The 13,734-nt window shown below is 42.2% G+C and overlaps 1 long non-coding RNA gene across 1 annotated transcript in view; it reads right to left on the bottom strand.

Moving 5' to 3' along the window:
- The window catches only part of LOC116443323, a 31,167-nt gene extending 19,428 nt beyond the window's left edge, over nucleotides 1–11,739 (bottom strand). Inside the window, exon 1 of the long non-coding RNA XR_004239832.1 lies at nucleotides 2,723–11,739. This is a non-coding gene — a long non-coding RNA (uncharacterized LOC116443323). The remainder of the gene's footprint in view (nucleotides 1–2,722) is intronic.
- Nucleotides 11,740–13,734: the final 1,995 nt, after the last annotated feature.

The raw sequence follows: 13,734 nt of genomic DNA, 5'->3' as shown, positions 1-13,734 counted from the left end.
GGCAGGAATACAGCAGGTGCCACCTAAGAGCTACTGCTGCTGCCTTCGCAAGGACTGGGGATGACCCACTGGAGACCTAAGATAGCACAGAAGATGGAAAGGCCAGGCACTGCTTTCCACAAAGAAACTGCGTATGCTATAATTAAACTAATCTTCTTACAAATAAATTGAAAATTCTTTTGAAGGCCTAGTTAGTCTTAGGAAGCAATGGCATATATAAGCCAGAGCCTTAGTGTAAACTACTTCCTTTCCAATGTATTTGCATACCATTATCAAAAGTGGATGCATACAGCTGAATGACAGAACAACTATAATTGAGGGGAAAATTTGGCCTGGTCTCAAAAATCAAGCTAGAATTATAGTTACATCCATATTAAGTAGAAAAAAACCTCAACCATTAGTTTCCTAGCTTAAATCTCTTGCTGAAAACACACTTTAAAATCTGATACTAAACAGTCCAGTCATAGTCCTGATACAAAATACAGTACAATAGATGACACACTAGGAAAAATAAAACAAAATTAGCATACCAATGTTTGTGGCTGGACCACTGTACCATTACTGGCATTTTGCTTATGTAGTGATTCCATTGGTGTTTTGCATTACATGGCAAAACCATAGGTTCCCCTTCTAAGAAAAGAATTGCTTAATGTGCCAAATGGTACATCTGGAGAGAAGTACTGCCAGACTGCAATGATAACAACAAAAATACATTAATCCAATGCTTGCTGGCTAGGTTTCTAAATGATGATGCTCCTCACAACATTCCTATTAGGAATCATATTTTAGTAATGTATTACCTAAAGCTTTCAGGCTGGAAAGCATGTTCAATCCACTATTCTATGGCTTTTTATTTTTCTGGCAAATCTGACAGCTTCAGGGGAGATGACTGTGGGTTTGGTGAGATATCATGTATTATTAGTGCTTTGCTTTAGCTTTTTAATCAAATTATTCTATGACCTTTCACTGTCAGAGACACTCTCAGGCACAAAAATTGTTTGATCTTCAAATGAGTAATTTAAAATGAAGCCTTCTGCCTGATAGTGTGGATTAAGTGTCATGTGGTATTTAAAGTTCAGCACAAGTATAAGGGAAAACAGGCGGAAATGACCTACTAGATCACACATGATCCATTATAATACGTATTTCCGAAGTCTATTACACTATTACCATATAAAGTCTAGCAGGCCCTTACGAGCAGTGACTTTGCTACTTCTTTGGGAGGCCTCCTGCACAAATCAAGCTTCTCCTGGCAATGGGATTCCTCCAGGAGAGGCCTCAGTGCCCCTTGTCTAACTTGTTGTGGGGCTCTGTGTGGCTGAAAGTCTACAGCTGTGCAACTCCATGCGAAAACCTGCAGCAGACCTCAGCTGAAGCCTTAAATTATGCCTCCTTTTTAACAGTGTTTTCTTCCTGACAATTTCACTGAAAGAAAGAAAAGATATCCCAAGAATTTTAGACTCCAAAGACTCAAGTTTACACAGAATAATACAAACCATAGCCAGATCTGCTGATTTAACCCCAGTAACACAAAATACAACCAGCAGAAGGAATACAGCAGATGTTGGAAGATGCTAGTGCAGTAAGGAACATGACTAATTCAGGGTAGGTTCATCACGAGCCCCATCTGTCCCAGCAGAGGATATGGAGATGCCTCAGAGAAAGGCTCTGCTTTGTGACAGCTGTGCCAAACCATCCACGAGCACAACTAGGTAGAGGTGCAGCTGTGTCAGAAGCCGGAGGAGCTCTCTGGTTTTGAGGTTTGTAACAGTCGCTGCACTACAAAAGGCCATCCAAAGAATATGGGGGATTTTTTTCCCACTAAAGGTGAAAGGTTTTCCAACTGAATAACTCCCTGATTCGGAGGCTCCAGGCACACTTTTGGGAACTTCTGGAAAGTGACCTACCTTATAGATCTTGGAGAAAAAGTTGTTCAAAACATCGTTCTGGAGTTGTTCACAACCAGTCTGAAACAGTCTGTGGATCATTTTAAATACTCAGTAGAAAAAAAGGGGTGATTCCTTTTTCTAATGAATATTTCATCCCCAAAAAAATCTAGAGGGCAAATTGAGATAGCTGAGACAAGATACTTAACAGGGCAGCAGAAATGTTTCAGGGATGACACACCAGTGCATGTGACAACATAGACACAACACAGGTGAAATATTTGAAATTCTGTAAAAACGCATGGGTCATTATTACACTCTGCTTAAGGCTGGAGGGGTGAGAAAAGATGTGGCTCTCAGGGTTTTATCCTTTAGAAGCTGCCTTTATGCTGTAAAATTTCTTGTCAGCTAGAACAAAGACACTGCAGGGTGGGACTGCGGGAACTGCTGGTTTTGGAACAGCATGTGGATGGCCCCATGTTGCCATCCAAATCCCTGCCAGCTTGGGTGTATGGGACAGTGCTGTAGATGTCTACTGGGGAGGGAGGTACACTACTCCAGACTTCAACTGGGTAATTACCACCTCCCATAGTATCAACGAATACTGAAAAATACAATTAAGCCCAAACTGAACTTCTCAAAAGTCTCCATTCATCCTCTCCCCCACATGGACAAATTGCCAATTGCTTCCTTGTTCCATCATGTGAAGAATGTAAATAGTTTTGACATTTACCAGTGCTTCCTAAAACTGAAAGCAGCTCCTCATAAACTGACCACACACTTTCAAAGACAGACTTGAAGGTTGCAAAGGAATCAAGTTTAGCAAACAAACTCACCTGTCCTCCAAATATATTGACATTTTTCATCTCACACAGCAGTTCCTTTATTTTCCCGAAGATTAGAATTTTTCCACTCCAGTAGGTATTTTTCAGGATTGCTCTTTAGTTCCTTCCTGAAGAAACATGTTTGCAAATTGATCTTATCGAAGTTGTTTCCTTCTCTGACACAGAATATTAATGGAAGTTTGAACAATGAATTCAGAGCAGCATGCCTGTCACCAAGGGTATGAGGAGTGCTTATAGTTAGACAGAAGCTACGGAACTTTCCAAACAGCTTTGGAAGGCTGATCCCTATAAAGTCTTATATTATTTGTTTACTTTCAATGCCCAGACTTGTGCTTCATTATACTGAACAATCAGCCCTGAAGCCTTCCTAGTGGCATTCAACATGTCTCTTATTTTAGTGTCAGACATCAAAACTACAAGTCTAGCTCGTACAACACACATAATGAATTTCTGCCTAACTTTTATGCAGTGAAAACATTGTTTTTCCTGAAAAACAATGTTATAGCAAAAGTACAAAGTTCACATTGAAAATGGTGTGGCATGGTTTTATCCTACGATAACACAACAGTTCTGTAATATTTAACTTTTATAATAACAGCTGAATTAGATACATGCTTTCAGAGACACAAACTGTTCCAAGCCTGGCTGCTTCACAGTGACTGCCTGAAAGTAACACAGGAAGTCTGTGACAAAGTCAAAATCTGATCCAAGAACTCCCAATTCCTCTCCATTGTGTGCACCACAGGGCTATTTTGCCTTCTGACTAGCGCCATTATTTTGTACCTGTATATAGTGTTTGCCCTCACCTGGCTTTGTTAAAATTGCTCTCAATACCATTAGAAAACACCAGCTCTCACCTCCAACAACCCCCATGTTCAGCCTCACAAGTCCTAACCCCCCTTAAAGCTGGGGGAAGGTCCAGGAACATCTCCCAGCACAGCTCCCAGACACACAGCACTGGCATCCCATCTCTCTCCCCTCCTACAAACACAACCCCACAGACCCCTCACCTCCTCACAGCCTCCTGAACAATCTGCCTCACAATCCATTTGCTGAAACTGCAAATCTGGCAACATGGTGTGAAAAGTCTCAGCCGTCCATTACTTTCTAGAAGGAAGCTGTGGCTCAGGAACCCTTTTCCTATTCACTCTGGGAGGTCCATGCTCACCTGGTGGCCAGCAGCTCCAGCTATAGGAATGAGCTGCTGCTGCTCTTGGAGGGACCTTTGCAAGTATATTTTTGCAGAACTTCAGTTCCAGCGAAGATAACCCCAAAGCCTTCACCTTTTATTTGGGATAACTGAGAACAAGGAAACTGAAAGACTGTATGGGAGGGATTCAGAAAAATACAAGCGGCTGTTAACCACTCATGTTACTGTGTGTTAGTGGGAAATAAACACCAGACATGTGCCCTCAAAAATCTCCCAGATGTGATTTGTCCAGAACTGCAATACAATAAGAAATACAATCCAGGAATTGCACACCAGTGTATCTTGGCACTGATCATCACAAAACAGCCACTGCACCTCATGGTCACACGGGACTGCCTCACTCAGGGTCTTTCCTAAGTGAAGAGAAATCATGGTGTGCCAGAAGCCATCAAATCCAGCTTCCATAAATCTGCTAAAAATGATAAAGGAAAAAATAAAACATGAAAAATATTTGCAAGGAGCAGTAAATTAATATGGAAGTCTACAGTACATCTAAAATCTAAAATTAATCACTACTTTAAAAACAGTGATTATTTCCCTTTTTAAAACTCCTTAGTTTTCACAAACACACATGCCTGTGTTTATTGTTGCATAAACCAGCTCATCCAGATTTGTTCCTATTAGCCAGATTCCATAATTTACAGTAGATGAAAAACAAAAATCTGGATCCTGTCAAAGGATAACTTGTGATTAAAAAAATTTCAGGGATGAAGTTTCCCGAGTAACCATGGAAAAGCCACATATTGATCACTTGAGCTCAGAGTTCTCCCTTTCCCAAGGGAAAGGACATGAAAACATACATCTGTTTATATCAGTTTGAGAGGAAGTGGTAGAAAGAATGACTGTAACAGTCCCCTGTCCAACATTATTTTCTGTCTCTCTCAGCATCTGCTGATGTTTGAAGTTCATCTGCACAAAGTGTACCTTTGCTAAACTTCTCAAAATATATAAAATCTCAACTATTTCAGAACAACAAAATCAAAATTAGGTGATAATGGATATGTAAAACCAATGCCACCTTCTTCCTCTCTCTCAGTCTTCCTGCAGGAGCCAGCAAAGCCTGTGCAAATTTGTGTTTGAACCCCATCAGCACCAGTGCAAACATGTCATTCAGAAATCTCAGAATAACAGAATTTACTTCATTAATTTCTAATCCCTGTCTCCAGTTGGAATAGTTCCCATAGAAAACTCCAGAAGCTGTGGAATGGCAGTGACAGCAGAGAAGGGAAAGAGGATTACCATCAAAGAGACTTACCCTACAGTGATCAATATTAGCATATGCATATTATTGTTAATATAGACATAGAAATGCCAAGGAAATATTCCTTTCAAACTATTAGGTTATCCCAAGGGTGATGGTTTTGAAAAAGTAGACTACCTTATACTATTCATGAATTTAATCACACAGCATGGAAAACAGCACTGTGCTTTTCCCAACAGGCATTAAGTGGAGACAAATAGGCCTCGCATGGAGACTCACGCTACTCATTTGATCAGTAGTCCCTGGAAGACACTCTGTCATTGACATGCTATCCTCCTGTTCCACAGCACACTTCACTGACAATTTCTTTCTCTGAAAACCTGCTGTCACTTCAGGGTGTGCTGGGCAGCCTCCAGCACGTAACAGACTCCAGAAGATGGTCCCAAACTCCCAGTGCCTTGTAGGCTTTGGCAACAATCAAAACGAGAAGAGACAAGATACTGAGCATTTTCTGTGAGGGTTCTGCATTTTAGCAACTCAAAAACTGGATTTGTAATCCCATTCATTTACCTCACCAATAAGACAGGATATTTTTTATTTTAGGTTTATTTTCATGGAGTGATAGGGGATAGCAGGATGTCAGTGAGTGAAATAGAAGGCATCTGCTTGGCATTCAGTGCCTGATGGTTTCTAATGCCATGGGTTGGAAAAGTTAAATCTAGAATTTGCCTTAAAATAAAGAGGGGGAAAACCAGTAAATAAATAAAAATAGATATGTGGCTGTGGTGCAGGGACCCTTCAGATCCAGCATTTGGAGAACCATCAGTGGATTTGGCACCCAAGGAGAAGCAGCAGCACTACTCTTGCCTCCATATCAGCTTTCACCAAATCCTTCCTCCCATATCCAGCACAACCTTCACAGTAACAAGTTGTCCTTGGTATGACCCATGTTTCCAGCTAGTAAAGTCCTCCTCTCTTCCCCCCATTCCCTCAGAAGGCATCAGTTTTCTATTTTAAAAATATCAAGTCACCCTATCTCAGCTGCATTATAAACAAAGACAAACAAAACAACCCAAAACAGTTTCGTGTGTGTGGAACAAGAAAAAAACACTTCAAACCCAAAGAAGTTTCCAATAAGTCACTCATTGAAATTCAGGAAGAAAAAACCCCAAAGGGTAAAAATACCCCCATGTATCCAAGTTCTCTGAGGCCATTTCTTTCCCTCATCTGTGTTCCATCATCTTCTTCCTTATCCAAAAAAGTTGTGGTGTCCGTGGGAGTATGAAAAAACATTGGTGTGACCACGGAAAGGAACTCTCTGTCTGGCAGCAGAAAGCCATGCGTTATCCCGTCTCCAGGAACTCAGCCTTCCTTCGATGGTCATAAATATTCCCTGATGACAAAGCAGAGGGTAGTCATTCAACCAGACTCAATAATACTGTACAACCCTGAAAAATACACTGGGATCTGTGCTCTGTCCCCAGCCACAACAAAGATCCACGGGAAACAACCTGATTGGCCTCATGTGTAGGACACCCTGCGCTGCCATATCCACCTTCAGGGTGATTCAGACAGGGGTGTTGGACTTCTCTCTTTCAGAGGCCCCAACACACCCAGTGGCCATAAAATTTATCTGAGGACAGTGTCATCCAGAGCAGCCCTTGGCAAAGGACTTGGGGGTGCTGGTGGGTGAGAGTTGGACATGTCCCAGCTGTGTGTGCTGGGACCCCTAACTCACCGTGTGCTGGGCTGAGAGTGATCAGCCTCAACCCCACATCACTGAACAATATACAAAGGCTGAAGAAAGCACCAATGCATAGGCTATCTCATTAATGATTATGCTGTTAAAGAGTACACAAAAAGCTATGTCACCTTTTTAGTTACACCCTGTCCTTGGGAGTTTTCAAAGCTTCACAAAACATTTAGACACAAGTTTTTAAAAGGGAGGGAAAAAGAAAAAGATTCATTACACCATTAACTTTACACTACACTGTGTAATCAAAGATCTCCTAATTTTCAGGAGAGCATTACTTAACATCTTGTTGCCTAAATATTCTGCTTGTGCAAGCAGATCTGGGAATGATCAGTACTGTATGTCATAGTCTTGCCAAAGCTATTGATGAGAAAATTATCTTCATGACCAACCTTTCCCTAGCCAGAAGAGAAAAAATAAGATCTAAATGTAAGTCACTCTCTTCTTCTGGCCTCTCTTTTCGCTCCCCAAACCCCAAATTAATATCTTTACAGCAAATATACAAATAATCACTTTATGCTTACCCATATGCCTTCTCCTTTTATGGTAGCATTATAAATTAAATTTAATCTTGCCCTTTAAGGTAGAAACAAGTAATAAAAGTAACCTGTTTATTAGTCAGTGTAGTTTGAGAATTATACTCGCATTTCTGCCTTTGAGAGCGTGAGGGATTGTTGACACAATGGAGGCCAAGCATGCATTTATGGTGCATGATATCACCATGGGGCTCACAGAGGCAGTTTACTTATTCTACAGATGACTGCCACAAGAGAATGTAATTGCTCAATAATGTGTCAATGTACCCATGGGAAGCATTTAAGTCATCTGAGACCTGTATTGGGAACTTGCCAAGGACCCTAGCACTACCTATAATTTGCACGAAATGGAGGAATTTTGGCCATCTTCCGCAGTAAGGATAAACAGAACAAGGGAAAAAGTCAGGACGAGTCAAAAAGGCACCCCTTTCTCAGAAAACCAAACACAACTGGAAGGGGAAAAACTGTTCCCCAGATTCGGGAAATAAAAGCTGAAAGACTAACAAACTTCCAAGCAGGCAAGTCAAGAGCAGTGTGGGACACTCCAGCACATGAGATGATTTGCATCAGGGAGAAATTACCTCACCAAGAATTAAAGCCTCAGAAATAGATGTAACACCTGAATGAAAAGCTATTTATGGACAATGAAATCCTCATACCATCTGCACCAGGGCTTTATTTTTTTAGTCATAAATCAAGTTAAAGTGAAACATCCAAGTGGTTGAATACTAGTGTGCGGTAAATAACAATCAAAGCTTGCTGAACACTGCAAATCAAGTAGCACCATGTAGGATCAGCTTAATAAATCAGAGTCTTTTCCATACTTCTCAAGAATTAAAGTGTCATAGGATGAGATCCAACTTCATGGATGCCTACTTTTAAGCATGTAACTACTTCCATTGATTTTGAGAACATTACCCAAATGGTTTAGCTCAGGTACATGAAAATAATCTGAGTGAGTGAAAGCCTTGGTAAGGAAGTCATCACTGGAAGCTTTGGGAAGCTTTTCAAGCCAATGGAAATTGTAACTCCCTCCAGTAAGACCCACAATAATGTAAAGAGGCCCTGCAGCTAAAGTGAGAATGACCAGAGTCCCCAGTGGTTCAAGCAAAACAGGAATTCACAGCCTTTCCCAGCATCCTATTGGAGAATCTTTCATGAATTTTCCAAATGGTATACAGGATATTTTCTGTTCACCTTTCCTCAAGACACAGCTCAGAAGAATCTGTCCCCTTTTAGCACAAATGGGTTCAGTCCCCAACCCCACAATGAGTCAAAGGATCTGACTGAAGGACGTCCATCGTGCCATGCCATGATGCTCAGCTCAGGGCCCACATGTGACCTACTCCATGAAAAAAAAGTAAAAATCCTAGTTCTGCTAATTTCAGGTTAGTCTTTCAACCTAGTTTTTTCCCCCAGCCCTCCCTCTACTTCTCCCTCCCACCCTGATCTGACTTCTCACATTTCGAATGAGATTTAGAAGTCTGCCCGATGGCAGGTGGGTGGAGGCACTCCAGATACTATGTTTGTTGGTAGCCCAGCAGTTATTTGTGGTTGACTTTTTTGGTTGCCCACAGGAATTTCGAGGGTGGTGTAAACAGACAGATGTGGGTTCTTTTCTGCTATATAGATCACACCATAGAGAGATATCAAAGGAAAAAACCAAGTCTATGAATAATGCACTAGTGGGAGCATTTGAAGCTCTGAACTTTAAAGACTGGCCTCTGAATTTATTGGTCTAATTGTTGGGTATGAACACTTAGGCCGCCAGATAGCTTTTGAAATCAAAACATCACTGAAAGGCTTCCCGAATATTTAGAAGTTTATACAAAGTGTAAGTGGGCTCAAGTACTGGCAGACTCCAGGCTGGTCCCGCCCTTACAGCACTGCCCTAATCTTACATGCTAAAATTGTTCTTTCCTTCTTTCCCTCAGTAGCACAGTGGTTTGATTTTTATGTCAGTGATGCATCTCAGCAACTATTCCATGGCTCATTGCTGCTGTAACACTGGGAAGCTGAAGGGGAGGATTTCAAGGGTATGGATTAGTAAAGCTCCTCTGATTTCAGGCTAACTCATACTAGACAGGAAATTCTGCCCCTTGTTCTCTTTTTTTTGTTTGTTTCTACTGTTACCATTATGCAAATGCTCCTTTTGCAGTGTGATTTCTATGTGCCTTGTGCTCACACAAGAGACACATCATGGCATTTTTAGCCTTGAGATGAACAACTAGCCCATGATTAAAAACACATTAAGTCAACGGTGCAACTTGCTAATTGTTCTTATTCTGGAGTTGCCAGCTAAAGCTTTTCTCATCATTTATTTTTCCAGAAGGACTTATATATGTTTCTGTCAGTCTATTTTGGAGCATGGCAGGTTACAGAGGCACATTGATTCATGGCTGGACATGGATTATTTTAAGTAGAAAGAAAAAGGAATCTTGGTTTTAACAGCCTTGCACTGTCATCTTGCAGTTGGAGTACTCAGTTCCTCACCCTTATTTGGAAATGCCTTGAACAAGAATTCAATTTGAGCAGGAAGAAATGGTGATAGCCTCACTCCCAGGGCTTCGGATTGTTTGGAGGCCTCCTTCCTGACATTCTTGAGACAACAAGACAGAGTGACCTTGCCAACTGTTTCCACTTCAGTTTTTTCCATGTCCTTCCTTCATGAGAGGAAAGCATCACCTCCTCCATAAAACCATCATTATTTACAAGACTTCATCTCCTCCAGACTTACAGCACTCCCACTATGGACACGTGCTCCAAGACAAGTTTTCAGGGCGCTGTTATGCACAGTCCTCCTTCCTGCCTGAGCTTTAAAGAGGGAACACTCTGCCACCGTCAGCTCCTGGAGAGGGACACATCTGTTTCACAACTGGGGCAAATCACTTCCAACATCTTCTTGGCTTTACCCACTAATCTCAACTTCCAAACAGCAATCATTTTTGCCTCTTTTCTGGACTGCTCAAGATACCAAGCATGGGATTATCCTTGTAGACCCTTTCAAGAGTTAATTTCCTGAGCTTGTCCAAAAGACAAGAGAAAGTCCTGACCCAGGCTTCCCTTCATCTCCAGCAGTGCTGTTCCCAGCCAGAAAGCTGCTCTCCTGCCTTCTTCTTAGATCCTCCTGCTGGATAAAAAGAAACCATATTCTGCAAAGATAGCCCAAATCCATCCCCTCCCAGTGAAGCCTGGCCAAATCATCAGTAGGTGATCAGTAATGAGGAAATCAACCTAACTAGTTACTTGGATGTGCACAGTAGGATGTTACCGCACATTCCAAAAGTTGCATCCCTGTCCTCCTTAACAGGCAATACTTAGATCCCCTATTATACAAAATCCTCCTTATCGTTTCACCAATATCAGGAATCAAAAAAATCTACATTGTTTCTATTTGTGCTATTCACTTCAGTCATTTGTCTCAAATTAGAGGAAAAAATCCTCATAATATCACTCTTGTTACATTCAGTTTCAGCATCTCTATTTTGGCTGCCAATACCTTGAGGAAATGTTTATTTTTACAGAAACCACAGTTAGCATTAAGAGTTAGGGGCAAAAAAAAAAAAAAAGGATTACTAACGGACTTAGTTTAGTACTTGGGGAAAACCCACTGTATTTTGATGAGAATTGTGTACTGTTGTTCCCCTGAATGAAATTTAGAGTGCAAAAAGTGAATTCCCCATTTTGGAAAGAACTGTCTTACAGCTTAAAATGTTGTAAACCATATTTACTTCAACTTTTCTTCTCCATGTGAGAATTGTCATGATCTTGCAAATGGATTGCCACAGATAAGATTTGTGCATCAACCCAAAATCTCACTGCCAGCAGAGGGATCCTCTGTGGGCTTTGGAATCCATTAAAGCACCATTCAGAGTCTCTATGAGGGTTACACTCTAAAACTCCCAAAATACAAGGTATTTATGCAAGATGCTTTCAACTATAAGGGATTTTAAAAGGTTAGAATTATCTATTTTATTCTCACACTTTCAAAATGACTACAATTTAGTTTAGCTTCAGAAAAAAAAAATTCAGAGATTAAATGTAAAACCGCTTCAGAAAGAGGATTACAAAATAATGGGGTGGTATGAAGACTTTGGGAGCTGAGAGTTACCACCAGTGTGACTACCGTTATCAAACAAATGGACTGAAATCACAGACTCATCGAACCATTCAGGTTGGAAAAGACCTCCAAGGTCATTGAGTCCAGCCTGTGACTGATCCCCACGTTGCCACCCAGACCAGAGCACTGAGTGCCACGTCCACTTGTTCCTTGGACACCTCCAGGGATGGGGACTCCACCACCTCCCTGGGCAGCCCCTGCCAATGCCTGACCACCTTTTTGGTGAAGAAATTCCTCCTGATGTCCAACCTGAACATCCCCGGCACAATTTGGGGCCATTTCCTTTTGTCCTGTCCCTTGTTCCTGGGAGCAGAGCCTGACCACCTCCCCCCCTCGTCTGCCCCCTCCTGTCAGGGGAGCTGTGCAGAGCCAGAAGGTCCCTTTGAACCTCCTTTTCTCCAGGCTGAGCCCCGCCAGCTGTTTCTGGTTCTGCAGGCCCTTTCCCCAGTTCCGTTCCTTTCTCTGGACTCACAAATGTGAAGAATCTTATTTTTGGCATGCTTAGCAGAGATGCCAGGAGACAAATCCAACTGACAAAGGGTGTGCGGGAAAGTCCATGCATAGAGATGCCCTTGAACCCAGGGACTGATAACCTGCAGGGGGCAAAGCAAAACTAAACCCACACGGGGACCCGGCTCAGCACTTGGGAGCAGGACAAGCTGCCATCTCCCCAGAGTGCAGGAACGCACATCCCACAGGGCCGACAGCACCAAACCCAGCTGCTGCTGCTGCAGGGCTCCGAGAGCAGCAGGGACCACCTCTGACAGCAGGAGCAGCACATGCTAATTCCGTTCTTCCTCTCGCTGCCGGCACTGCCAGCCCGGCTGATAATTGGCACTAACTGCGGCCGTGGTTGCTGTGATGTGGCAGCTGTTTGCCAAGAGCTGGACTGAGACCACCAACTCACTTCAGACAGGCCACTAAACACCCATCTGAGGGTAACCACGAGGTCGCTCTCAACTTCGGTTCGATTCAAACTGGGGACTTCGAGGTGAAAAGGCTCCGCATTCAATTACCAGTCCCCTGAGTCATCCCATCCACCCTCTATAGTTATTTCAAAGTGCCCTGGTAAGCATTATCTGAGAACATTACATGTGTTCAAAATGCTAAAAATACACGTCTAAGAAGGCAGGGGAAGAGTACATTTTCCTTTCTCTTTAAAAAAAAAAAAAAAACAACTTACTTTCAAGTTGCTTTTTCTTTTTTTTCCAATTTTTTCCACACTCTGCTTTGCCATTCCAATTAATTTCTTGCAAATATCTTTAGAATACAAAAGAGAGACTGTTCTTGGGGAAAAAAAATGTTCCTTTTACCTTTGTATTTTCTAAATAGCTAAATCAGTACTAGAAAAAAGGTGAAAGTACTTGGGGGGGGAGGAAGTGTGAGAAGGGTAGCAGTAACAAAACAAAATGCTAAAAGATGGATTAAAAAGGCCCCACACTGAAAACAACAAGTCCCAGGGATTCCACCCAGGGTTTCTCAAACGTGCGGATTTGTTTTCAGAGCAACGCTGCCCTCTGGTACCCCAGGATATGGTATTTTCAATGCAGCTCCAGAGGGTCACCAATCTATTTGTGTCACCTATCCTGGGATCTGACAACTCTCCCCAGGGGCTCAGTTAAACAAGCCTTCAGTTTTGAAACAAAGTGGATTTTAATTGAGAAGCACCTGTGGCGAGAGTCTACTGGCATTATGAAAAAGCAAATTTATCACAGTGAATCATAGAAGCAGGAGGTGGGGGAGCCAGCAGGGAGGGGGAGTCCACACGTACGTCATACCTGCAACACAGAACCAGTCCTTTCATAAAAAACCCTTGGAAAAACGTGTAGGATCTGACTGCACCCCACAAAGAGTGTTTTTCTCAACAAGCTGTTCCCAGGGTGCTGAAAAGCTATCATTCATAAAAAATTATTGAGGGGGAAGGAGGTAGCAAAAGGAAGTTCAGGAGGCCAGGGATACCAGTGGGAGCTGCAGAATGAGACCCTCTGTAAAGCATGCACCTGTTTGTGGCCACCATAAAAGCTTAAATAGAAAGCCTAAAGTTCCAAAATGGGGGGGGTGGGAGAAAGAGGGGAAGAGGAAAAACATAATGAAAGCTTGTCCTAATATCAAAATACACTTTAACCCATGGAGTGCAGACTCACAACAGATGGCTGCAATTTAGAATAAAGCCCTGGCAATGA

This window comes from Corvus moneduloides, chromosome 4 (assembly GCF_009650955.1).
Source record: "Corvus moneduloides isolate bCorMon1 chromosome 4, bCorMon1.pri, whole genome shotgun sequence".
Lineage (NCBI taxonomy): Eukaryota > Metazoa > Chordata > Aves > Passeriformes > Corvidae > Corvus > Corvus moneduloides.
This window is presented reverse-complemented; position numbering and strand designations above follow the sequence as displayed.